Source organism: Macrobrachium rosenbergii, chromosome 41 (assembly GCF_040412425.1).
Source record: "Macrobrachium rosenbergii isolate ZJJX-2024 chromosome 41, ASM4041242v1, whole genome shotgun sequence".
In the NCBI taxonomy this organism is placed as follows: Eukaryota; Metazoa; Arthropoda; class Malacostraca; order Decapoda; family Palaemonidae; genus Macrobrachium; species Macrobrachium rosenbergii.
Genome location: NC_089781.1, coordinates 87363107 through 87385606, shown reverse-complemented (window position 1 = coordinate 87385606; position 22500 = coordinate 87363107). Strand labels below are relative to the sequence as shown.

The 22500-nt window shown below is 35.4% G+C and overlaps 18 non-coding genes and 1 pseudogene across 18 annotated transcripts; 17 read left to right on the top strand and 2 right to left on the bottom strand.

The window, feature by feature from the left end:
• LOC136827236 (uncharacterized) overlaps positions 1–1417 on the top strand; it is a 56916-nt pseudogene extending 55499 nt beyond the window's left edge.
• Positions 1418–2248: 831 nt separating this feature from the next.
• On the bottom strand, positions 2249–2321 carry TRNAK-CUU (transfer RNA lysine (anticodon CUU)). Its single transcript has one exon. It is a non-coding gene; the product is annotated as a tRNA-Lys (tRNA).
• Positions 2322–4246: 1925 nt separating this feature from the next.
• On the top strand, positions 4247–4319 carry TRNAK-CUU (transfer RNA lysine (anticodon CUU)). The gene has a single exon. It is a non-coding gene; the product is annotated as a tRNA-Lys (tRNA).
• Positions 4320–5653: 1334 nt separating this feature from the next.
• Positions 5654–5726, top strand: TRNAK-CUU (transfer RNA lysine (anticodon CUU)). The gene has a single exon. It is a non-coding gene; the product is annotated as a tRNA-Lys (tRNA).
• A 931-nt stretch (positions 5727–6657) lies between these two features.
• TRNAK-CUU (transfer RNA lysine (anticodon CUU)) lies at positions 6658–6729 on the top strand. Its single transcript has one exon. It is a non-coding gene; the product is annotated as a tRNA-Lys (tRNA).
• Positions 6730–7630: 901 nt separating this feature from the next.
• On the top strand, positions 7631–7703 carry TRNAK-CUU (transfer RNA lysine (anticodon CUU)). Its single transcript has one exon. It is a non-coding gene; the product is annotated as a tRNA-Lys (tRNA).
• A 413-nt stretch (positions 7704–8116) lies between these two features.
• Positions 8117–8189, top strand: TRNAK-CUU (transfer RNA lysine (anticodon CUU)). Its single transcript has one exon. It is a non-coding gene; the product is annotated as a tRNA-Lys (tRNA).
• Positions 8190–9082: 893 nt separating this feature from the next.
• On the top strand, positions 9083–9155 carry TRNAK-CUU (transfer RNA lysine (anticodon CUU)). The gene has a single exon. It is a non-coding gene; the product is annotated as a tRNA-Lys (tRNA).
• Positions 9156–9566: 411 nt separating this feature from the next.
• Positions 9567–9639, top strand: TRNAK-CUU (transfer RNA lysine (anticodon CUU)). Its single transcript has one exon. It is a non-coding gene; the product is annotated as a tRNA-Lys (tRNA).
• A 412-nt stretch (positions 9640–10051) lies between these two features.
• On the top strand, positions 10052–10124 carry TRNAK-CUU (transfer RNA lysine (anticodon CUU)). Its single transcript has one exon. It is a non-coding gene; the product is annotated as a tRNA-Lys (tRNA).
• A 416-nt stretch (positions 10125–10540) lies between these two features.
• On the top strand, positions 10541–10613 carry TRNAK-CUU (transfer RNA lysine (anticodon CUU)). Its single transcript has one exon. It is a non-coding gene; the product is annotated as a tRNA-Lys (tRNA).
• Positions 10614–11030: 417 nt separating this feature from the next.
• Positions 11031–11103, top strand: TRNAK-CUU (transfer RNA lysine (anticodon CUU)). Its single transcript has one exon. It is a non-coding gene; the product is annotated as a tRNA-Lys (tRNA).
• A 368-nt stretch (positions 11104–11471) lies between these two features.
• Positions 11472–11544, top strand: TRNAK-CUU (transfer RNA lysine (anticodon CUU)). The gene has a single exon. It is a non-coding gene; the product is annotated as a tRNA-Lys (tRNA).
• A 715-nt stretch (positions 11545–12259) lies between these two features.
• On the top strand, positions 12260–12332 carry TRNAA-AGC (transfer RNA alanine (anticodon AGC)). The gene has a single exon. It is a non-coding gene; the product is annotated as a tRNA-Ala (tRNA).
• Positions 12333–13293: 961 nt separating this feature from the next.
• Positions 13294–13366, top strand: TRNAK-CUU (transfer RNA lysine (anticodon CUU)). The gene has a single exon. It is a non-coding gene; the product is annotated as a tRNA-Lys (tRNA).
• A 2862-nt stretch (positions 13367–16228) lies between these two features.
• Positions 16229–16301, top strand: TRNAK-CUU (transfer RNA lysine (anticodon CUU)). Its single transcript has one exon. It is a non-coding gene; the product is annotated as a tRNA-Lys (tRNA).
• Positions 16302–20682: 4381 nt separating this feature from the next.
• TRNAA-AGC (transfer RNA alanine (anticodon AGC)) lies at positions 20683–20755 on the top strand. Its single transcript has one exon. It is a non-coding gene; the product is annotated as a tRNA-Ala (tRNA).
• A 482-nt stretch (positions 20756–21237) lies between these two features.
• TRNAK-CUU (transfer RNA lysine (anticodon CUU)) lies at positions 21238–21310 on the bottom strand. Its single transcript has one exon. It is a non-coding gene; the product is annotated as a tRNA-Lys (tRNA).
• Positions 21311–21803: 493 nt separating this feature from the next.
• Positions 21804–21876, top strand: TRNAK-CUU (transfer RNA lysine (anticodon CUU)). Its single transcript has one exon. It is a non-coding gene; the product is annotated as a tRNA-Lys (tRNA).
• The last annotated feature ends 624 nt before the right edge of the window (positions 21877–22500 follow it).

Sequence of the window (22500 nt, the reverse complement as noted above, 5' to 3'; positions counted from 1 at the left end):
TCCTGATGGCTTTTGCCTCATTTGTGGGATGCCTCTGTAGTCTCTCCAAAGGCAGAAGCTGCCTATGATCACGACATGCCCTGGTTGTTACCACTCGATCCACAACATTCTCATTGTCCAAACTACCAACAGGTATATGGAATGATTCATGTTCCCTGCGCAAGAAATTGTGCAGGGCTGTGCAGGCAAGAACAATTTTTCTACCTTCTGAGGGCTCAAATTTATTGCACTCAGGAGAATGCAAAACTCATTTGACGTAATGCCAAATGCATTCTCAACGACACGCCTTGCTCTTGAAAGCCTGTAGGAGAAAATTCTTTGTTCATTATTTTGATGTTTAAATGGATACGGTTTCATGAAGTATCTCTTGGAGTGGGAAGGCATCGTCACCTACAAAGACGTATGGCAGGGTTCTGTGGCTGTCACTCAGCTGTTCATCTGCGGGAAGGCCCATTGCTCCGTCCTGCAGCCGCGTGCACAGAGTTGAGTTTGCCCACACACCGCCATCTGAAATTCTTCCATTTGTCCCCACATCTACATACATAAATTCATAGTTTGCATTCACTACAGCCATGAGAACTATACTGTGTGAACCCTTATAATTGCAGTAGTAGGATCCACTCTCTTTTGGAGGCCATATAGCGATGTGTTTCCCATCCACCGCTCCAACACAGTGAGGAAAATTCCACTTCCCAAACTATTTCGCCACTGCCTTCCATTCACCAGGAGCTGATGGCATCTGAAAAGAAAAGGGGGGGGAGGAAATTAAGCATAATTTTTAAATACACGTGTAGGCAAAACTGAAACACCCTTAATATTAATATACAATTGAATTTATTTATCCACAGGTCGATGAAGTGGCAACTTCTGTCGATGAGTCACCAGACATGCCCTCTCCTCCACCCACACCAAGCCTGACTTCTGCCTGTTCTGTTGCTCCCTCGTGTACTCCCTCCCCTTTCCCTTCCTGTAGTTCAGGTGGTCTTCTTTCCTCCCCTTTCCCTTCCTGTAGTTCAGGTGGAACTTCAAAGAAGAGGAAGCAAATTGACGAGATAGATAATGTGATGGCACTTGCTATTAATAAACTCTCATCCCTTCCCAGTCCCAACAATCGTGAGTCATTGCTAGATATATCCAAGTTTGTTGATACTGAACTGAAGAACACGAGTGAAATGCAACAGAAGCTAGCCAGAAAGCTAATATGCGATGTTCTTCACATGGGAGACATGGGTGATCTAACCAAGGACCATAAAATAGTGCGAGTAGTGGGTTGTGATAGTTTCGTGGCATGAGGTAGGAAGTTATAATATGTCATCCACAACGTGTATTTTCTTTCTGAGGATTTGGGTTGTACTCTTGTGTCACTGTTTTCAACAAAAAATCTGTTACTGCAAGTTATTTCATAACAATCTTAGCATTAAAGAGGAGTCATTTTATCATTTAAGTTTCTACATTACCTATTTATTTGTCATGAGTGAATGCCACTTCATATTATTCATTTATAGCCTCTTTTTTGATAATTTCCAAGTAGGAAATTTGTTTATACTTTCTTGATATTAATTATAGTCACATATACAGGTATATAGGAGTTATGTACTAGTATCATTGTCATTGTAATGGAAAAAAATATCTGTGTACTTTGTATCTATATTTGAACCTTGCCTTCAAATAATCCTCCCTAAGGACATTATAGATGTCTTCACAGGTTTCGGGGATGATTAGACTGAGGCTCTGTCTTGAAATTCTGGTTGAATATTGGAGGCTTGTGTATGATCCTCCAGCTGTAAGAAAGCATAGTGTAGCCTGCCAGCAATTTATAGAATGCAAGGATTGGCATTCTTGTGTAATTTTCAAAGTCTGTTGGATTTTTGACTTGTAGCTCCAAAAATATTTCATTGGAGCTTCCCATCAGAGGTCGCCGAGAAAGCCATTGCTTACACAAGGTTCTTCATTTCTTCCTCAAAAGTTTCTTTTTTTTTGTAGCACACAGAGCAACTAGACCCCACAGTAGAGTCTCCTGGCAAAGTACATCATCAGCAGACATCCTGCTGTTATGAAAGCTGAACTGCAACTGAGCAGCTTGCATGCAAGAACAAGTGAGCAGTGTTGCAGTACAGTTTGGCTGCTAGTAATTTTATTCAATACCACTACTGCATCACGTGGCTGATACATGATGCATAGTGTGTACAGGGCTTAATACATGATTCACCTGAACAGGAGCACAAAAGATCTTCTAAAAAAGAATTTTCGCCCAACGTGGGGCTCGAACCCACGACCCCGAGATTAAGAGTCTCGTGCTCTACCGACTGAGCTAGCCGGGCTTGAGAAAACCTGAGAAAATAATAAATGCACATGTAAGTGGTATTCCCTTTTAGCAATTTGTTTAGTCAGAATGAAAGAGTATTCTTAAACTTCAAGGTAGATCTAAATTATTTGTCTTATACGGAACATATCTCAAGGGTGTTACATTTATATAATATATATATATATATATATATATATATATATATATATATATATATATATATATATATATATATATATATATATATATATATATATATATATATTATAATTATCTGCCATTCCGTCTATCCATATGTATATATACTGTATACCACATATACACCCACACACACATATATAATATATGATAGATGGACTGACATATACAGATATATATATATATATATATATATGTGTGTGTGTGTGTGTGTGTGTGTGTGTGTTTGTGTAAATGTCATCTAAGATTAGAAGAAGACCTGTCAAATAAACATGTTTAGTAAGAGTTTGCATCACCGAAAAAATCAAATTGGTAGAATGCACTTGGTTTGGGTAGGTGTAAGCAGTAGTTGTGTAACCTGCAGCAGGGTTGTGCCCCCCCCCCTCCCTTTTAGATTTCCGTAAATGCAGGTGCTTCCTTGTAAGTTTTAACTTGTTAACCCGGATTGAAAGGCTTTTGGTCTTAGCTGCACGTGCGCAAATTTTGTCTATATTTTTTTGTATTGTTTGCGTATGTTTCAGAGCTTAAGAGTGATGGAGGTTGGATTTGCCTTCCGAACTTGGGTTAACCTCTTTTACAATATGACGATAAATCCGAATTTATTCCTTGGTATTGCGATTTTTTTCGATTTCGCTTTGATGGCAGCTTATCGGCTTGTCTTATATACTCATATTTGTTCATTTTTTAACATTTTCTTTGTAATCTGGGTTTGGAATTACGGTTTGTGATTTTTTTGTGATGTTTGATAAAACTGAAGAAAGAAAATGATATGATGGAGGGTAAGGTTGATTTTTTTTAAAAACAAGTTTTACTTTCTTCTTACTTAAGTATGTCGAGTATAGTTCAAGGTTTCATTTTCTCTGTTGGAGAAAAATATCTCTGGTAATTATTTAGAGAAATTGCTTTACCAGAATGAAATTTTGAACTTCAGTTGCTTTATATAAAGACTCCTCTTGATATTCTTTAGCTCTGATAATCTTACCTGAATTTCTGGGTTGAAAATAGAAGAAAGTTTAGTAATATGCAGTATTTCAAAACAAAATTAGTATAAAAACTCCCTTTACGTAAATTTTCTTTCTAATCACTAAAGAATTGAGATTAACAAGATCTGCTGAAATTGACAACTGTTACTTACTCAGTATCTACAGTATTAAATGCTACATATCATAAAAATGGATAATCTCATCTTAGGAAAATGACAATGTTTCAGTACTGATTTGTAAAAATTCTAAAAATAGCAAATTATTTGTTTTGTGAATTGGTATGCTGCCTCTATAAAATTCACTACAATTCCTGTTTGTAGATCCTTAAAATGCATATGTTTCCTCAGACTGGCTACGTGGGGAGCTATTTAGATTTAAGGCTAATGGGAGGCTAATGAGTGGCTAATGAGTTAAGATTGTATAAGGAATATTCATATCAATAGTATATACATTGGTATTCACAGGAAGTGCGAGGGTGATGGCACAAACATAATTTAATGCCTTGATAGTTTTCCTGGTTAACTGGTTATTATAGCCTCATAAGATAGTGATGAATTACGTTGTATGTAAGTTTCCAATATTTCCTCTTTAAAAACATTTGATAAATTAAGAGAAGGGTCTTAATTTTTCAAGAGTAACTTGTAAGAATTTAAAAGTCAGTAAACTATTTTCTTTATATATGTAAGTCAGTTGTGCTCCCTGTTTATAGAACTGGTAACAACACCTGTTTGGTGATAGGTAAAGTGAGGCTATTTTCACAGCCCGGCTAGCTCAGTCGGTAGAGCACGAGACTCTTAATCTCGGGGTCGTGGGTTCGAGCCCCACGTTGGGCGGTATGCAGTTTTTTCTACAAGTGGGGAACTAATAAAGAAAATTGTATAGTGGATGGTTATATCAGTATTGTATACATTATTATGAATGGGAAGCGCAAATGTGAGTTCACAGAAATACTTAAATGCATTTATAGTTTTTATGATAACCTGGTTACATACTGTATATGGGTCCTTAATATAGAAATAAAAGGCTTCCTTTGTAGTCGCTTTATTTGCATAAAGGTAATTAATGCTTTATTCTCTGTCAGCCCAGTTGGGAAATTTGTGAAAGGCTATGTTTTAACATTAATTTGTAGGAATTCTAAAAGTAATGACATTTTGTATAGGTTAGTTACTTTGTCATTATGTAGAATTGGCAAGAACTCCTGTTTGGTGATTAGTAAAATGTGGGTATTTTCTCAGCCCGACTAGCTCATTGGTAGAGCACGAGACTCTGAATCTCGGGATCGTCGGTTTGAGCCCCACGTTGGGCGATATGAAGTTTTGACATAGATGGGAAATTGATAAAGAAAATTATATAATAGATGGTTACATCAGTATTGTGTGCATTAATATGAAGAGGAAATTCAAGTGCGAAGAAATACTTGAATGCATTTATAGCTTTTTGATCACCTGGTGACATATAAGGCTAGTTAATAAAGAAATTATTGCATTGTAGGCTATACAATTTCCATGTATTCACTTTATTTGCATAAGGGCAATTAATGCTTCATGCTCTATAAACTTGGTTGAGAAATTTGTGGAAGGCAATGTTTCAGTACTGATTTGTAAGCGTTCTAAAAGTAATGACATTTTGTATAGGTCAATTGTTTTGCCATTATATAGAATTGACAAGAACTCCTGTTTGGTGATTAGGAAAATGTGGGTATTTTCTCAGCCCGGCTAGCTCAGTCGGTAGAGCACGAGACTCTAAAAATGGTATGCAATTTTTTTTTTTTTTTTCAACAAGAGGGGAACATCTAAAGAAAGTTGTATATCAGATGGTTATATTAGTATTTTATGCATTACTATGAATGGGAAGCACAAGTATGAGTGCACAGAAATACTTGAATCATTTATAGTTTATCTGGTAACCTGGTTACATATATGGGTCCTTAATATAAAAATTATTTCATTGTATAAAAGCTTCCTTGTGGTCACTTTATTTACATACAGGCAATTAATGCTTTGTTCTCTGTCAACCCCGTTGAAAAATTTGTGAAGGGCTATGTTTTAGTGTTAATTTGTAGGAGTTGTAAAAGTAATGACATTTTGTATAGGTCAGTTGCTTTGTCATTATATAGAATTGGCAAGAACTCATGTTTGGTGATTAGTAAAATGTGGGTATTTTCTCAGCCCGGCTAGCTCAGTCGGTAGAGCACGAGACTCTTAATCTCGGGGTCGTGGGTTCGAGCCCCACGTTGGGCGGTATGCAAGTTTTTTTTTACAAGAGGGGAACTGATAAAGAAAGTTGTATAGTAGATGATTATATCAGTAATGTATGCATTACTATGAATGGAAAGTGCAAGCATGAATGCACAGAAATATTTGAATCATATATAAATTAGTTTTTCTGGTAACCTGGTTACATATATAGGTCCTTAATATAGAAATTATTTCATTGTATAAAAGCTTCCTTGTAGTCACTTTATTTGCATAAAGGCAATTAATGCTTTATTCTCTATCAGCCCAGTTGAGAATTTTGTGAAAGGCTATGTTTTAGTATTAACTTGTTGGAGTTGTAAAAGGAATGACATTTTGTGTAGGTCAGTTGCTTTGTCATTATATAGAATTGGCAAGAACTCCTGTTTGGTGATTAGTAAAATGTGGGTATTTTCTCAGCCCGGCTAGCTCAGTCGGTAGAGCACGACTCTTAATCTCGGGTCGTGGGTTCGAAGCCCCACGTTGGGCGGTATGCAAGTTTTTTTTTTTACAAGAGGGGAACTAATAAAGAAAGCTGTATAGTAGAATGGTTGTATCAGTAATGTATGCATTACTGTGAATGGAAAGTGCAAGTATGAATGCATAGAAATAATTGAATCATTTATAGTTTTTCTGGTAACCTGGTTACATATATGGGTCCTTAATATAGAAATTATTTCATTGTATAAAAGCTTCCTTGTAGTCACTTTATTTACATAAAGGCAATTAATACTTTATTCTCTATCAACCGAGTTGAGAAATTTGTGAAAGGCTAAGTTTTAGTATTAGTTTGTTGGAGTTGCAAAAAAGTAATGACATTTTGTATGACATTATATAGTAAAAGTAATGACATTTTGTGTAGGTCAGTTGCTTTGTCATTATATAGAATTGGCAAGAACTCCTGTTTGGTGATTAGTAAAATGTGGGTATTTTCTCAGCCCGGCTAGCTCAGTCGGTGAGCACGAGACTCTTAATCTCGGGGTCGTGGGTTCGAGCCCCACGTTGGGCGGTATGCAAGTTTTTTTTTTTTTTACAAGAGGGGAACTAATAAAGAAAGCTGTACGGTAGATGGTTGTATCAGTAATGTATGCATTACTGTGAATGGAAAGTGCAAGTATGAATGCATAGAAATAATTGAATCATTTATAGTTTTTCTGGTAACCTGGTTACATATATGGGTCCTTAATATAGAAATTATTTCATTGTATAAAAGCTTCCTTGTAGTCACTTTATTTACATAAAGGCAATTAATACTTTATTCTCTATCAACCAAGTTGAGAAATTTGTGAAAGGCTAAGTTTTAGTATTAGTTTGTTGGAGTTGCAAAAGTAATGACATTTTGTATAGGTCAGTTGCTTTGTCATTATATAGAATTGGCAAGAACTCATGTTTGGTGATTAGTAAAATGTGGGTATTTTCTCAGCCCGGCTAGCTCAGTCTGTAGAGCACGAGACTCTTAATCTCGGGGTCATGGATTCGAGCCCCACGTTGGGCGGTATGCAAGTTTTTTTTTTTACAAGTGGGGAACTGATAAAGAAAGTTGTATAGTAGATGGTTGTATCAGTAATGTATGCATTACTATGAATGGAAAGTGCAAGCATGAATGCACAGAAATATTTGAATCATATATAAATTAGTTTTTCTGGTAACCTGGTTACATATATGGGTCCTTAATATAGAAATTATTTCATTGTATAAAAGCCTCCTTGTAGTCACTTTATTTACATAAAGGCAATTAATGCTTTATTCTCTATCAGCCCAGTTGAGAAATTTGTGAAAGGCTAAGTTTTAGTATTAACTTGTTGGAGTTGTAAAAGTAATGACATTTTGTGTAGGTCAGTTGCTTTTTCATTATATAGAATTGGCAAGAACTCTTGTTTGGTGATTAGTAAAATGTGGGTATTTTCTCAGCCCGGCTAGCTCAGTCGGTAGAGCACGAGACTCTTAATCTCGGGGTCGTGGGTTCGAGCCCCACGTTGGGCGGTATGCAAGTTTTTTTTTTTTTTACAAGAGGGGAACTAATAAAGAGAGCTGTATAGTAGATGGTTGTATCAGTAATGTATGCATTACTGTGAATGGAAAGTGCAAGTATGAATGCATAGAAATAATTGAATCATTTATAGTTTTTCTGGTAACTTGGTTACATAGATGGGTCCTTAATATAGAAATTATTTCATTGTATAAAAGCTTCTTTGTAGTCACTTTATTTACATAAAGGCAATTAATACTTTATTCACTATCAACCGAGTTGAGAAATTTGTGAAAGGCTAAGTTTTAGTATTAGTTTGTTGGAGTTGCAAAAGTACTGACATTTTGTATAGGTCAGTTGCTTTGTCATTACATAGAATTGGCAAGAACTCCTGTTTGGTGATTAGTAAAATGTGGGTATTTTCTCAGCCCGGCTAGCTCAGTCGGTAGAGCACGAGACTCTTAATCTCGGGGTCGTGGGTTCGAGCCCCACGTTGTGCGGTATGCAAGTTTTTTTTTTACTAGAGGGGAACTAATAAAGAAAGCTGTACGGTAGATGGTTGTATCAGTAATGTATGGATTACTGTGAATGGAAAGTGCAAGTATGAATGCATAGAAATAATTGAATCATTTATTGTTTTTCTGGTAACCTGGTTACACACATTATATCAGTCCTTAATATAGAAATTATTTCATTGTATAAAAGCTTCCTTGTAGTCACTTTATTTGCATAGGGTTCAATTAATACTTTATTCTCTATCAACCGAGTTGAGAAATTTGTGAAAGGCTATGTTTTAGTATTAACTTGTTGGAGTTGTAAAAGTAATGACATTTTGTGTAGGTCAGTTGCTTTGTCATTATATAGAATTGGCAAGAACTCCTGTTTGGTGATTAGTAAAATGTGGGTATTTTCTCAGCCTGGCTAGCTCAGTCGGTGAGAGCACGAGAGTTAATCTCGGGGTCGTGGGTTCGAGCCCACGTTGTCAGACAAGTTTTTTTTTTTTACAAGAGGGGAACTAATAAAGAAAGCTGTATAGTAGATGGTTGTATCAGTAATGTATGCATTACTGTGAATGGAAAGTGCAAGTATGAATGCATAGAAATAATTGAATCATTTATAGTTTTTCTTGTAACCTGGTTGCATATATGGGTCCTTAATATAGAAATTATTTCATTGTATAAAAGCTTCCTTATAGTCACTTTATTTACATAAAGGCAATTAATACTTTATTCTCTATCAAACGAGTTGAGAAATTTGTGAAAGGCTAAGTTTTAGTATTAGTTTGTTGGAGTTGCAAAAGTAATGACATTTTGTATAGGTCAGTTGCTTTGTCATTATATAGAATTGGCAAGAACTCATGTTTGGTGATTAGTAAAATGTGGGTATTTTCGCAGCCCGGCTAGCTCAGTCGGTAGAGCCAGAGACTCTTAATCTCGGGGTCGTGGGTTCGAGCCCCACGTTGAGCGGTATGCAAGTTTTTTTACAAGAGGGGAACTGATAAAGAAAGTTGTATAGTAGATGGTTATATCAGTTATGTATGCATTACTATGAATGGAAAGTGCAAGCATGAATGCACAGAAATATTTGAATCATATATAAATTAGTTTTTCTGGTAACCTGGTTACATATATAGGTCCTTAATATAGAAATTATTTCATTGTATAAAAGCTTCCTTGTAGTCACTTTATTTGCATAAAGGCAATTAATGCTTTATTCTCTATCAGCCCAGTTGAGAAATTTGTGAAAGGCTATGTTTTAGTATTAACTTGTTGGAGTTGTAAAAGGAATGACATTTTGTGTAGGTCAGTTGCTTTGTCATTATATAGAATTGGCAAGAACTCCTGTTTGGTGATTAGTAAAATGTGGGTATTTTCTCAGCCCGGCTAGCTCAGTCGGTAGAGCACGAGACTCTTAATCTCGGGGTCGTGGGTTCGAGCCCCACGTTGGGCGGTATGCAAGTTTTTTTTTTTTACAAGAGGGGAACTAATAAAGAAAGCTGTATAGGAGATGGTTGTATCAGTAATGTATGCATTACTGTGAATGGAAAGTGCAAGTATGAATGCATAGAAATAATTGAATCATTTATAGTTTTTCTGGTAACCTGGTTACATATATGGGTCCTTAATATAGAAATTATTTCATTGTATAAAAGCTTCCTTGTAGTCACTTTATTTACGTAAAGGCAATTAATACTTTATTCTCTATCAACCGAGTTGAGAAATTTGTGAAAGGCTAAGTTTTAGTATTAGTTTGTTGGAGTTGCAAAAGTAATGACATTTTGTATAGGTCAGTTGCTTTGTCATTATATAGAATTGGCAAGAACTCCTGTTTGGTTGATTAGTAGAATGTGGGTATTTTCTCAGCCCGGCTAGCTCAGTCGGTAGAGCACGAGACTCTTAATCTCGGGGTCGTGGGTTCGAGCCCCACGTTGGGCGATATGCAAGTTTTTTTTTTACTAGAGGGGAACTAATAAAGAAAGCTGTACGGTAGATGGTTGTATCAGTAATGTATGGATTACTGTGAATGGAAAGTGCAAGTATGAATGCATAGAAGTCATTGAATCATTTATAGTTTTTCTGGTAACCTGGTTACATACATTATATCAGTCCTTAATATAGAAATTATTTCATTGTATAAAAGCTTTCTTGTAGTCACTTTATTTGCATAAAGGCAATTAATACTTTATTCTCTATCAACCGAGTTGAGAAATTTGTGAAAGGCTATGTTTTAGTATTAACTTGGAGTTGTAAAAGCAATGACATTTTGTAGAGGTCAGTTGCTTTGCTTTGTCATTATATAGAATTGGCAAGAACTCCTGTTTGGTGATTAGTAAAACATGGGTATTTTCTCAGCCCGGCTAGCTCAGTCGGTAGAGCACGAGACTCTTAATCTCGGGGTCGTGGGTTTGAGCCCCACGTTGGGCGATATGCAGTTTTTTTTTACAAGGGGGGGAACTAATAAAGAAAATTATATAGTAGATGGTCATATTAGTATTGTGTGCATTACTATGAATGGGAAGTGCAAGTGTGAGTTCACAGAAATACTTAAATGCATTTATAGTTTTTCTGGTAACCTGGTTACATACAGTATATGGGTCCTTGATTTAGAAATTATTTCATTTTATACAAGTTTCCTTGTATTCTCTTCAATTGTATAAAGGCAATTAATGCTTTATGCTCTATAAACAGAGTACAGAAATTTGTGAAAGGTAGTGTTTTAGTACTGATTTGTAGGAGTTCTAAAAGTAATGACATATTTACCGGGTAAGTTAGTTGCTTTGCCATTTTATAGAATTGGCAAGAACTCCTGTTTGGAGATTAGCAAAATGTGGATACTTCTCAGCCCGGCTAGCTCAGTCGGTAGAGCACGAGACTCTTAATCTCGGGGTCGAGGGTTCGAGCCCCACGTTGGGCGATATGAAGTTTTGACAGAGATGGGAAATTAATATAGAAAATTTATAGTAAATGATTATCTCACTGTTATGTACATTATTCTGAATAGGAAATGTAAGTGCGAGCACATAAACACTTGAATGTATGAATAGTTTTTCTGATAAGCTGGTTTCGTATCTGGCATGTGTGTAGTTTTCCTTGTATTCAGTTTATTTGCTTAAATGAAAACTAATGTTGCTCAGTAAACCCTACTGAGAAATTTAGGGAAAGACAATGTTTTTCTACTTTGTAAAAATTTATTTATTGGTTTTATAAGTCGGTTGTTTTGCCTGTGGATAGAATTGGCAAGAACTCCTCTTTGGTCCTTGTAAAAATGCTGATGTTTTCTCAGCCCGGCTAGCTCAGTCGGTAGAGCACGAGACTCTTAATCTCGGGGTCGTGGGTTCGAGCCCCACGTTGGGCGGTATGCAGTTTTTACAATAGGGAAACTAATAAAGAAAATTGTTATAGTAATGGATTAATCAGTATCGTGTGCATTTCTATTAATAGTGGGTGCTAGTGAAAGGGCACAAACATAAATGGATGCGTTTTTAGTTCTGATATCCTGGTTATATACGCAACTCCTTGATATAGACATTGTATGCATGCACACATATATATGTATATATTTTGTATAATGTGTTTTTATACATATGTTTGTGTTTCTATCCAGAACCACATATGAAGTAAGTTACAGCTCTTGCTTCTAGATCTTGTAATTTATAACAATTTTTTTTTTATCTGGTTTGATGGGATCATTCTATCAATCAAAGGTCTTTTCTCAGGGTAAATATTTTCAATCAGTTGACCATGTGCGTTTGTGTGTTTTGCCGGTGTCTGTGTTTATAAGATGTAATAATTTTATTGGTTTCCACGTTGAAACCCAATGATATTTACTTTTGGATATTTTTTTTTTTACTACCTACCAATTACTTACCTCATTGCCTAGAACCACTGATTACTTCTCCTCCTCCTCCTCCTCCTCCTCCTCCTCCTCATCATCATCATCATCATCATCATCATCCTCATCCTCTTCCTCCTTTCTTGTCCATGCTTCTGTTCTTTGCTATCGACTTTTATATTCTTCACAGGCACAATTGGAGTATAATAAAAAAAATGCCTTGAAGAACATTTTCACAGGGGATGTAGCTCAAATGGTAGAGCGCTCGCTTAGCATGTGAGAGGTACGGGGATCGATACCCCGCATCTCCAGGAATTGTTTTTTGTGTTGATTAGCTGTCAGTGGGGTGCTTGTTGGACTATGAGTTGTGGTGGTATGATAATGTTTAGGAATATGGTAATACTGGTGCTTTTAAATTAACATTTGCAGGTCCTCCAAGTTCTTAGTAGTTATGTTTTTGCTTCCATGTCGAAAGAAATACATAAGCTGCAAGTTTTCCTATTTCAAAAAGTTAGAGGCAAAAACACATTCTATTTTTCTCTGTGTTCCTAGTTGCTTATATCCAAGATATTTGGACGATCTAATTACCTGTGTTTGGGTCTTACGCTGAGAACAGTCGATGTATTTATTTTTATAGTGTTTATTTTAATGGTTTTCGTGTGACACTTTTAAACTTTTTGAAATTTTCCGTAAGGAGAATATTCTTATAAAAGATAATTCAAGAATATTGAATTTTGTTCATAGATGATAATTTCGTATTTTGTATGTTACATACATTCAAACACACAACACACACATAGATAGATCTTTGTCGTTTATTAAGTACTCTTGCATTCATACCCAAGTACCCACATCTACAACATTGGTTTGACCGTATAGGATGGTAAGCATGTTTTGAGAAATAGGAGGTAAGAGGTTAAGAAAATATGATTGCATGTCTGCATACATATGCTTCTTGGTCTTCACATGTTAATAAATTTTTATGCTCCATACATCAATTTTACATCGTACAGCAGATACCGGCATTCTTGAGAGACCTTTCACAGATGGATTCCATATAACACAGATGTACGAGTACTTTACAAATTCACAGTATGATGGTTTAAATACAGTAGCTAGAATTTGATTGATAATACGATAGTAAATAGAAACAGATTTCATTGATATTAATTGGGAAAAATCCCGATTTTTATGTAAATTATTTTGCGAAAATGTTTCAGCACTGGCAACGCTGCTTTTTGTATAATTTACGAGGCTACTGCTTATGGGTATGCCCGGCTAGCTCAGTCGGTAGAGCACGAGACTCTTAATCTCGGGGTCGTGGGTTCGAGCCCCACGTTGGGCGAGTTTTTGCAAGAGAAAAGCCTAAGGTTTAAATCATAGTGCTGTTGTATGACATTGGTATAGTCAAGTACCTCTGTCAAAGCAGTTGAAATGATTTTGACAGCGTCATGAGTTCAGTAGAGAACTGCATAAATATTTTTGTTGCATGTATGTACATTCTTGTATTTTCATTGTTCCATATAATTAGGACTGATCACCATTGGTTCATAGTTCTTTAACTGCATATTTATTAATTGTAGATACATCATTGTGAAAAGAATGATAGAAAGAACACTATCTCCTAGGGTAATATGGTATCTGCTTGGCATGCAGATCATCCAAACACAAGGAAATGGTTGTCTTGTCTCATTTCTTAAGTTTTTCTTTCACTTCCAATTTTTCTATCCCCGTATGTCCTGTTCCCCCAAGTGTACTCAAGATTTGTGTTAGTTATCCTGGCCCATATAATTTGTTAATTCTAAAATGTAGCAGATGTATTTTGTTACTTTTATACCTTGGTGCATCTCCCCAAAGAACGTATATTCCAATTTATAGTTCTGATTGCCAGAAACACCAGGAATGTAAGTCAGTCAGTAGAGTGTTGCTTAGCATTGTGAGAGGTACAGGAATCGATATCCATCATTGCGCTATATATTTTATAGATTTGAGTAGTGGAGCTTGACATGCAACTTGTAAGCACTAGAAGGTATCTGTGGTTTCTCCTCTTCTACACGCTAGTTACGGTGTATAGTTCAGTTGATGTTAGATACTATATATTTTATTTTGTTGTAAATATAATGTGCCTGAAGTATGGCATATGCACTAGTCAGTTTATGGTTTACTTCGTATTTGATATGAGTAAGTGAACTGCTAAGATGTAGTTAATATTAGCAAATATAGATTGCAAAGAAGTTAGTGGTGTACATGAATGACATGTAATAGATAAATTCAGTAAAACTCAATATATAGAAGTTAATACTAATATAAGTTATTGCTCGCATAGCCGTATAAATGCTGTCACTGTGAGAAATTTAGATAATTATATAATATTGGAATCATAAGCAAATATAAGCAAAAACATGTTTTTGTTTATCTTCTATGATGATTACTGATAATGCTGAGGAGCATTACACCCAGGTAGCTCAGTCAATAGAGTACAAGTTTTGTGAGCTCAGGGTTTCAGGTTATTGCCCCCATTCACTCAACTTCTCAGTCATCTGAGCCCCTATTTCCCCTTGTGCTTGAGATTTTTTTTAGCTCCCATCTGAATTTTTTTTATGATATAAAAGCTATTGATACTCTCTTTTTTTTCGTTTTCTGTTATGTTGTATCTTCATAGAAACATCAGTTTCGGTTTATAGGACTGATTTTCATAATTGAGAGGGAATGTAGTTCGAGTGGTAGAGTATTTGCTTTGTATGTAATTGGTATTTCTACGTGGTACTTAATGCATTTGAGTTGTGCATTATGGCATGCATGATGTAGGAAATGGAGAGCAGTTATTGCATACACACTAGATATACACGTTATGGTTGCTGTTTGTTACATCACTGATGTTAGAGTGTGTGTGTGTGTCAGTTTGGTTGTAAATATACTGCTCCTGAACTGTATAGTACTCGGTTACTGGAATGCTCTGCTGTCTTCATTAGTGGATAAATAATTAGGTTCTGTAGGTATAGTAGGTTCAGATTACAAAGCATTTAGTGGCATTCGTGATTGACATCTAATGTGAAATCCATAGAGAATACAGTAATTGGATGTGCATGTTTCAAGGCATTTTTAATAAAGTAATTCAACTATTAAAATATAAATGTCAGTTTTGTTTAACTATATAATAATGAAGCTATGAACAAAGTTCCAAGAGTCAAGGATTATTAACTCAATTCGCCGGTTCTGACTCTTAAATTATTAATATCAGAAAATGTTTCAGTGCTGTCAACCCTCACTTTCTGGATGATTAATGAGGCTTCTGAGCTTAGTTAAGCCTGGCTAATAGCAGTTAGTAGCGCAAGCTGCTCTTAACCTTGTGGAAGTAAAAGTGAAACTTGATAATTGTAGTTGGAGAAGAAAATTGGAAAGTTTGAACATAAATGTAATTTATGGAGGGTATTTTGATAAGATGATGGTGATCAATGCTTATAGTATATATACTGTAGAAGATTGACGAAAAATAAACTATGAAAATAAAGTATCACAATTATAAGCATAAAAGCTAAAATATGGTTGTGCACATGTTTTGGTAGGGAGAACAAGTACAGATAAATTGTTTATGATCTAAATTAACAGGTTGTACAATGTGTTTGTGCGAAGAAAAGGTTCTGAGAAATTTTGATTGCACAGGTTGAATATCAAAATAGTATGATCATAGAGAAAAAAATTAAACAATTGTAAATTATGGCATTTTAAAGATTTGTGGATATTTTTCCTTTTCCTCTTCAATCTTCTCAATAATTTTTTGCTCTTGAAGTTTAGACTGAATGAAAATGTCTGAGGCTTTCGATTCCGAATTGAGGCATTCCAAGAGAAGTGAAATCAGTCTGAATAGCATTAATTAGTTGTAAATGAGACCTTTTGCAGTGCCCGGAGTCTTAGAAGGAATTTGTAATGAATTGAAAGGATATCAGCAATAGATTGTAAATGAGATCGTACTCTAATTTTCCATAGAAAGTAGTGATGTTTCCAAAAGTCATAAGTTAATGAAGGATCTTTAAATATCAAGAAAATATTAACACATATCTAGGCTGACATGTTTAACCGTTCAGTTTTTAAATGCAAGGGTGTCGTATAAGAAAAATCTCAAAGGAAAAAGTCAATATTCTAGAGTGCTTTCACTCTGACAAAACTGCATTTTGGCAAAATAATTAGGGGTTTAATTGGTTTGTAAGCCCGGCTAGCTCAGTCGGTAGAGCACGAGACTCTTAATCTCGGGGTCGTGGGTTCGAGCCCCACGTTGGGCGGAAATTTTGGCAACGATGTGGCGTGATATAGGTGAGTGGAACACAGTTTGAAATAGTGGATAAGTAGAATACTTGTTTATGAACACATCAGTTCTGACAACTGTGGTGAATTAATTAGATGTTCATGGATGTTGTGTTAACGAAGGTTACTGTTTTGAATTGAATCTTGGCTGTAGTATAAAATATACAATTCACTGCTCTCCACTCAGTCAGTCATTCAGCGCCAATCAGTGCGTTTTCTGTTAAATTTATTTTCTATATGCTCCATCTTTCCAATTTGGTTGAGGGTTATGTTTCAGTATCCTGTTTTCAGTTTATCATTAGTATTTATAAACATGGCCAGTTTTAGCAGCCCTATTTTTAAATTTGCTTATCCATTAATGTTGCAGATGAAGGATTTATTGGCAATATACGCCAGGAGTTGAAGCCGAGTTGTTGTTGTAGTTGTTATTTATCAGCACAATTTTGTAGGATAAAAATTATCGGTCATCCTGAAGTTTAGTGTTTTTATAACCAGTGTTATATTATAGGAGGGGTAAAGATGACTGCCAGAATTAACGGACACATTTTCGTGTGAATGTTCGTTAGCTTCTATCAGGTCCTGGCTTCTGTCCTCCTTTTAATCCTATTGAAAATAACCATCGTAGTGTTGGCTGCCTAGGGGAAATTGTTCAGGGATTGGAGAGGGATTATCCCTTTAACTTGTAAATAGGAGGCCGTTTCTCCCTAACTTCTAAAAGAGAGTTCGGGCGAAAGAATCCGTAATGAATTTAGGCCGTGCGTTCAAAGAAGATTCGTATTAGGTGTTCCTTCTTTTAAACGCTTTTTGAAGTACAAGCAATTTATGGTTTATTGATTAGACTTAAGCGCAAATTATGTGCATTTTTTTATGCTTTTATTCTTAACTTTAGCTCTATAACATAGAATGTAAAAAAAAAAAAAATTGACAACATTCCTGACAAACTTCAAATGGACAGAATACTCAGACGAATAAAGGTAAAGGCAAGGATAAGTATAATATAAAAATAATGATTTCAGTTTAATAACAAAGATAAGTATAGCAAAATAGAAATGATGATTTCAGTTCAGTAACAAAGATAAGTATAGCAAATTATAAATGCTGATTTCAATTGTATGAGGTAATCATAATGATATTATCAGTAACTCTGTAATTTGCGAGTTGATAAAAGGGATGATTTTCCTCCCGTCACTAGAACAACACAAGGCAATATATTAATTTTCATCTCGAAATAAGGTCATTTACGGTCATTTACGCACTTTCACATCCATCGCTCTCATGTAGCTCCCGAGAGCGTCGCCTCCCTTCAGACATTTCGGATTAAAAGCGAAATGAGCTTTGGGTTTAATGACTGAATTGCTAAATGCAAGTTGCTGAGATGACGCAACTTAGCGCGCTGTATTGCTCCTTTGAATGGAGATGAAGTTACATTTTTATGCCACTTTAATCACAGTGGAAGGACTAGTCTGTGGGTCAGAATATTAACATGTAGACTTGAATATGCAAATAGAGTAGAGAGAGAGAGAGAGAGAGAGAGAGAGAGAGAGAGAGAGAGAGAGAGAGAGAGAGAGAGAGAGAGAAATGAGTTTGGAGAGTTGTTGTCTGTATCAAAAATGATGTAAACGTTTCTTTAAATTGAATCCGTTTAATAAGGGGATACTTTGCTCGACTTTGTTACCTAATAACCGTCTTCGCCTTTTTCAATAGATCTCCCATATTCAACAAATGCCTGAAAACATTCATTGCTGACGAAAAGATAAATATAAAACTCTGACCGTGGATATATACCCAGACTTGTCTGCCATTTATGATGTTCGTAACTTATAGTTTGGCTACAAAAGGTTTTGCCTCGAAGGTGATTTACACTGTGCCATATTTTCTTAATCCCGTTCAGACTTTTCAGGAAAAAGGATGATGGTCTGGTAGATTTGATAATTTTTTTTTTTAGCGGCGATGCCATTTTCTCGTGTATGGATGATTAAGTGAAGTGACTGCTGGTCACAGTAAAGGAGGATCGTCTGTCACCTCCCTCCGTTCGTCAGTACAACAGCAAAACACAGAGACCAAAACATTATACTTGGGCACTGCTGTACATTTCATTTCATATGGCTCTATATAAAATTTAATTTAAGGTGTATATATATACATATATATATATATATATATATATATATATATATATATATATATATATGTGTGTGTGTGTGTGTGTGTGTGTAATGTGTGTGAGTAATGTATACATGTATACAAACACACATACGAGTATGTATATATACACTATATATGTATATATATATAAACGTTGTGATATTATAAAGATATGTATATTATATAGATATTTATAAACATATATATATATATATATATATATACATATATACAGAAACATTATATGTATACTTACACATGCATACATTACTTAAAAGTTTTAAAGACATATATATATATATATACATATATATATTAAAAGTATTTATATATATATATATATATATATATATATATATATATATATATATATATATATATATATATATGTGTGTGTGTGTGTGTGTGTGTGTGTAATGTATACATGTATACAAACACATACAGTACATATATATACACTATATACATGTATATATATAAACGTTATATGATATATATATGTATATATATGTATATATACAGTATATATAGACGTTATATGTATATATATATACATAGGTATACATACATACATACAGACATATATACGCATACTTACACATGCATACATTACTTAAAAACGAAGTCGCTTGTAAGTAAAACAAATAGCTGGACAGCACGCACGACTATGTCCATTCTCAGGATTAACTTTAATCACGACGTTAATCCTGATAGTGTACCTTTTTGGATTAAGATTAAATCTCTCCTTCGGTACGTCGTAACGTCCCTAATTATAGGAAAGGTTTTCCTCCAAGGGAAAGGTATTGTAGGTTGTTTGTGTGATCGTTATAGCTTTATTTATTTCTCTTTTTTTATCAAGTAGGCGGCCTTAGGGCTTTTTTGTAAGCCCAGACCTACCACTTTGGTGTTCCACGCTCAAGTTTACTATGATCTGGCTGGTTTTAGTCCACAGGAGTAACGTGATTATTGTCTATAGAACAGACCAGCATTTAGAACTTTAGATGATGTAACATCGGCAGGTTGCTCTGAGCGATTCAGAGGAATTAGTTGCCAGTCTTACTCACACTGTTGAATGGGTTGGTAAATGGTAAATTTCTTCTTTTTCGAAAATTTATATATTATGGATGTAATACTGAAAATGGCGGAAAGGTGATTATGAGGTAAAGGGGTATAAGCCCTGTCAAGTTTCTTTGATCAAACAAACTTATTTCAGAGAAAGGTAAATATTTTCTTTGGCGCAGACAGTATCAACCCAAACTCCTCTCTCTCTCTCTCTCTCTCTCTCTCTCTCTCTCTCTCTCTCTCTCTCTCTCTCTCTCTCTATTTGCATATTCATGTCTACATGTTAATATTCTGGCGCAGACAGGTCCTTGGCTGTTATTAAAGTGGCATAAAAATGGTAACTCCATCTCCATTCAAGGAAGCAATATAACGCTAAGCCGCGTCACCCCAGCAACTTACGTTTAGTTATTCAGCCATTGAGCCCAAAGCTCATTTCGCTTTTAATCCGAAATGCTGAAGGCAGGCGAGGCTCTCGGGAGCTTTACGCAGGCGATGAATGTCAAAATGTGTAAATGACCTTATTTCAAGATAGAATATATTGTCCTGTGTTGTTCCAGTAAGTGAAAGGGAACAGCGGCCTTACGTCCCCCGATTTAGGGAATTATTATTTTGAAAAGTGGTATGTACTCCATTCAAGAAATCCCTTTGTTCATTTAATTCAAGTCTTGTTGATTATTTGAATAATATTTATGAATATTAGAGATATGGGTTTTCTTTGTGACTGGTTTGAATTTAATAAATATATATAGTGCCTATATTCAGATCATATTTTCATTTATCTCTAGTATAGTGGTAGAGAATCAGTTACGAGAGTCATTGAGGAAGCTGAATTACTTTTGATTAGTAAAGCTTCGGTGTTTTCTTATTGCTTCTCTTTTCTCATTCCCATACGGTGCAGTCAAGAGACGGAGACATTACTTTTCATGTCAAGTCGTTTCTTTTATTTTTACCTTTGTTTCTTTTTTTGTTGTTTCTAGGGGTCTTTGGTTAAGAGAAGGTTTTGGTTAGCCATCGCAGTGGCCTTTGCTTGAAGTTGTCTATTCAATGACCAAAACAAGATCAGTTAGAAGGATCATTACTTCTTTCCAACTTGCATGTCATCTTTTGTGCCAGAAGATATTAAACCAAGAGGTCTGGAATGTAGTGATGCATGGGGATGTAGCTCAAATGGTAGAGCGCTCGCTTAGCATGTGAGAGGTACGGGGATCGATACCCCGCATCTCCAGGAGAGATAATTTATAGAATCTGGTTAATGAAAAGATGTGCATTGAGCTTTGCCAAAGTGTTGTAAGGTGTTACAACACAGTATTGTATGAGGACCTTTTTGGCGGCTGTTGAAACAGCCATGCAAAATTTGTCATCGCTGCTATACAGAAGATTGCAGTCAAATAACTTGCAGTGTTAAAAATTTTAGGGAAGATTAAAGTTACTGATTATATTGAAATAATAGAGTAAGAAATTTAGTCAAAAATAGCAGTGCCATTTATTTTCTGATATGTACTGCCAATCTTTTAAAAATAAGTGGATTAAAATAGAAAACAGCAAGTAAGGAATAGGTAAATGGGGAGGAGAGCATAAATGGGAGCACGTACTGAAAGTATGCACGTCTGCTAAAGTGCCACCTTTTCTTTCGAAAATAATATAGAAAAAGTTAATCTCTCTTAATCTCCCTCTTGTGTCCTGTATGGCACCACTGCCAAAACGTCACACCCAACGTGGGGCTCGAACCCACGACCCCGAGATTAAGAGTCTCGTGCTCTACCGACTGTGCTAGCCGGGCTTAAAAGCAGTAAGATAGCATCAGATTACTCAAGAACTAGACAGTATTGCCAGTGCCAAGTTTTCAGAAGTATGTTACCAGTAGTACTCAGCATGTTGTTTGAATTTTTTTATCACCATTTGCTGTTAGTGTATGAAGTTTTTACAGAATCATTCCAGTCATACCACATGAGCTGGAGGAATTGTGAGATTAAAAAATAAGATCTTGCACCTCTCCTGAGGCTGTCCCACTTTAAGGAAAAGTTACGTACATACAAAAGCACAAAATCCCCTAACATACATGTCTAAAATATTTATTAATCTTATTATATATTCCTTCCAGCTCGTGAGGCAAATGGAAATGGTTATGTAAAATCATAGTACATTTACAAGCATTGTTTAAAATTAAAAGAAAAATGATATCTTGAGGATGTTGATAATTAAGGTTTGAAGACTTGGCACTGGCAATACTGCTAATTTGTTGACTTATTGGGTGTCCACTCCAGAGCATTCAAGCCCGGCTAGCTCAGTCGGTAGAGCACGAGACTCTTAATCTCGGGGTCGTGGGTTTGAGCCCCACGTTGGGCGTAATGTTTTCACAATGGCATCTAATTAGGACATATGAATAGGAGGGAGAGTGACTTTTTAAAATGATATACAAACGAAAAGGGTAGACCTTTGTCATACATGCTTAATTGATGAGTGTTTGATGAGGTCATAAATAAGAGATCTGAAGAGGATAGTTTTATCAGTATGCCAGACGTTCATGAAAGCATGGCTGTGATTATGAACAAATTCACAGATTGTGAAGTGGAATCAGTAATAATAATAATAATAATAATAATAATAATAATAATAATAATAATAATAATAATAATAATAATGGCAACAGAAAAGAACGGTTTAATGGTGTGATCACTAAAGAGATGATTCATTTATTCATTCAGATGTTTTCTTCTCCAAGACCCAGTTTTGTTGTTTGTTCCAAAGAGGCTTTGGTGAGTGCAGTCTTTTCAAGAGGTTGAGGAGCATTTCATTACTTCATACCAACTTGCACGTCATCTGTAACTTCTAAATAACATTTGATAAAATCTTGATCGTTCCGCTTTAATGTCAAATTGGAAATTACTGAAAATGTGCGGTGGAGTGCTCTGTCACCTGTAAATTGACTCCTTTGCTTCACGTTTTATGGGAAAGGAAGTTTTCCATTCC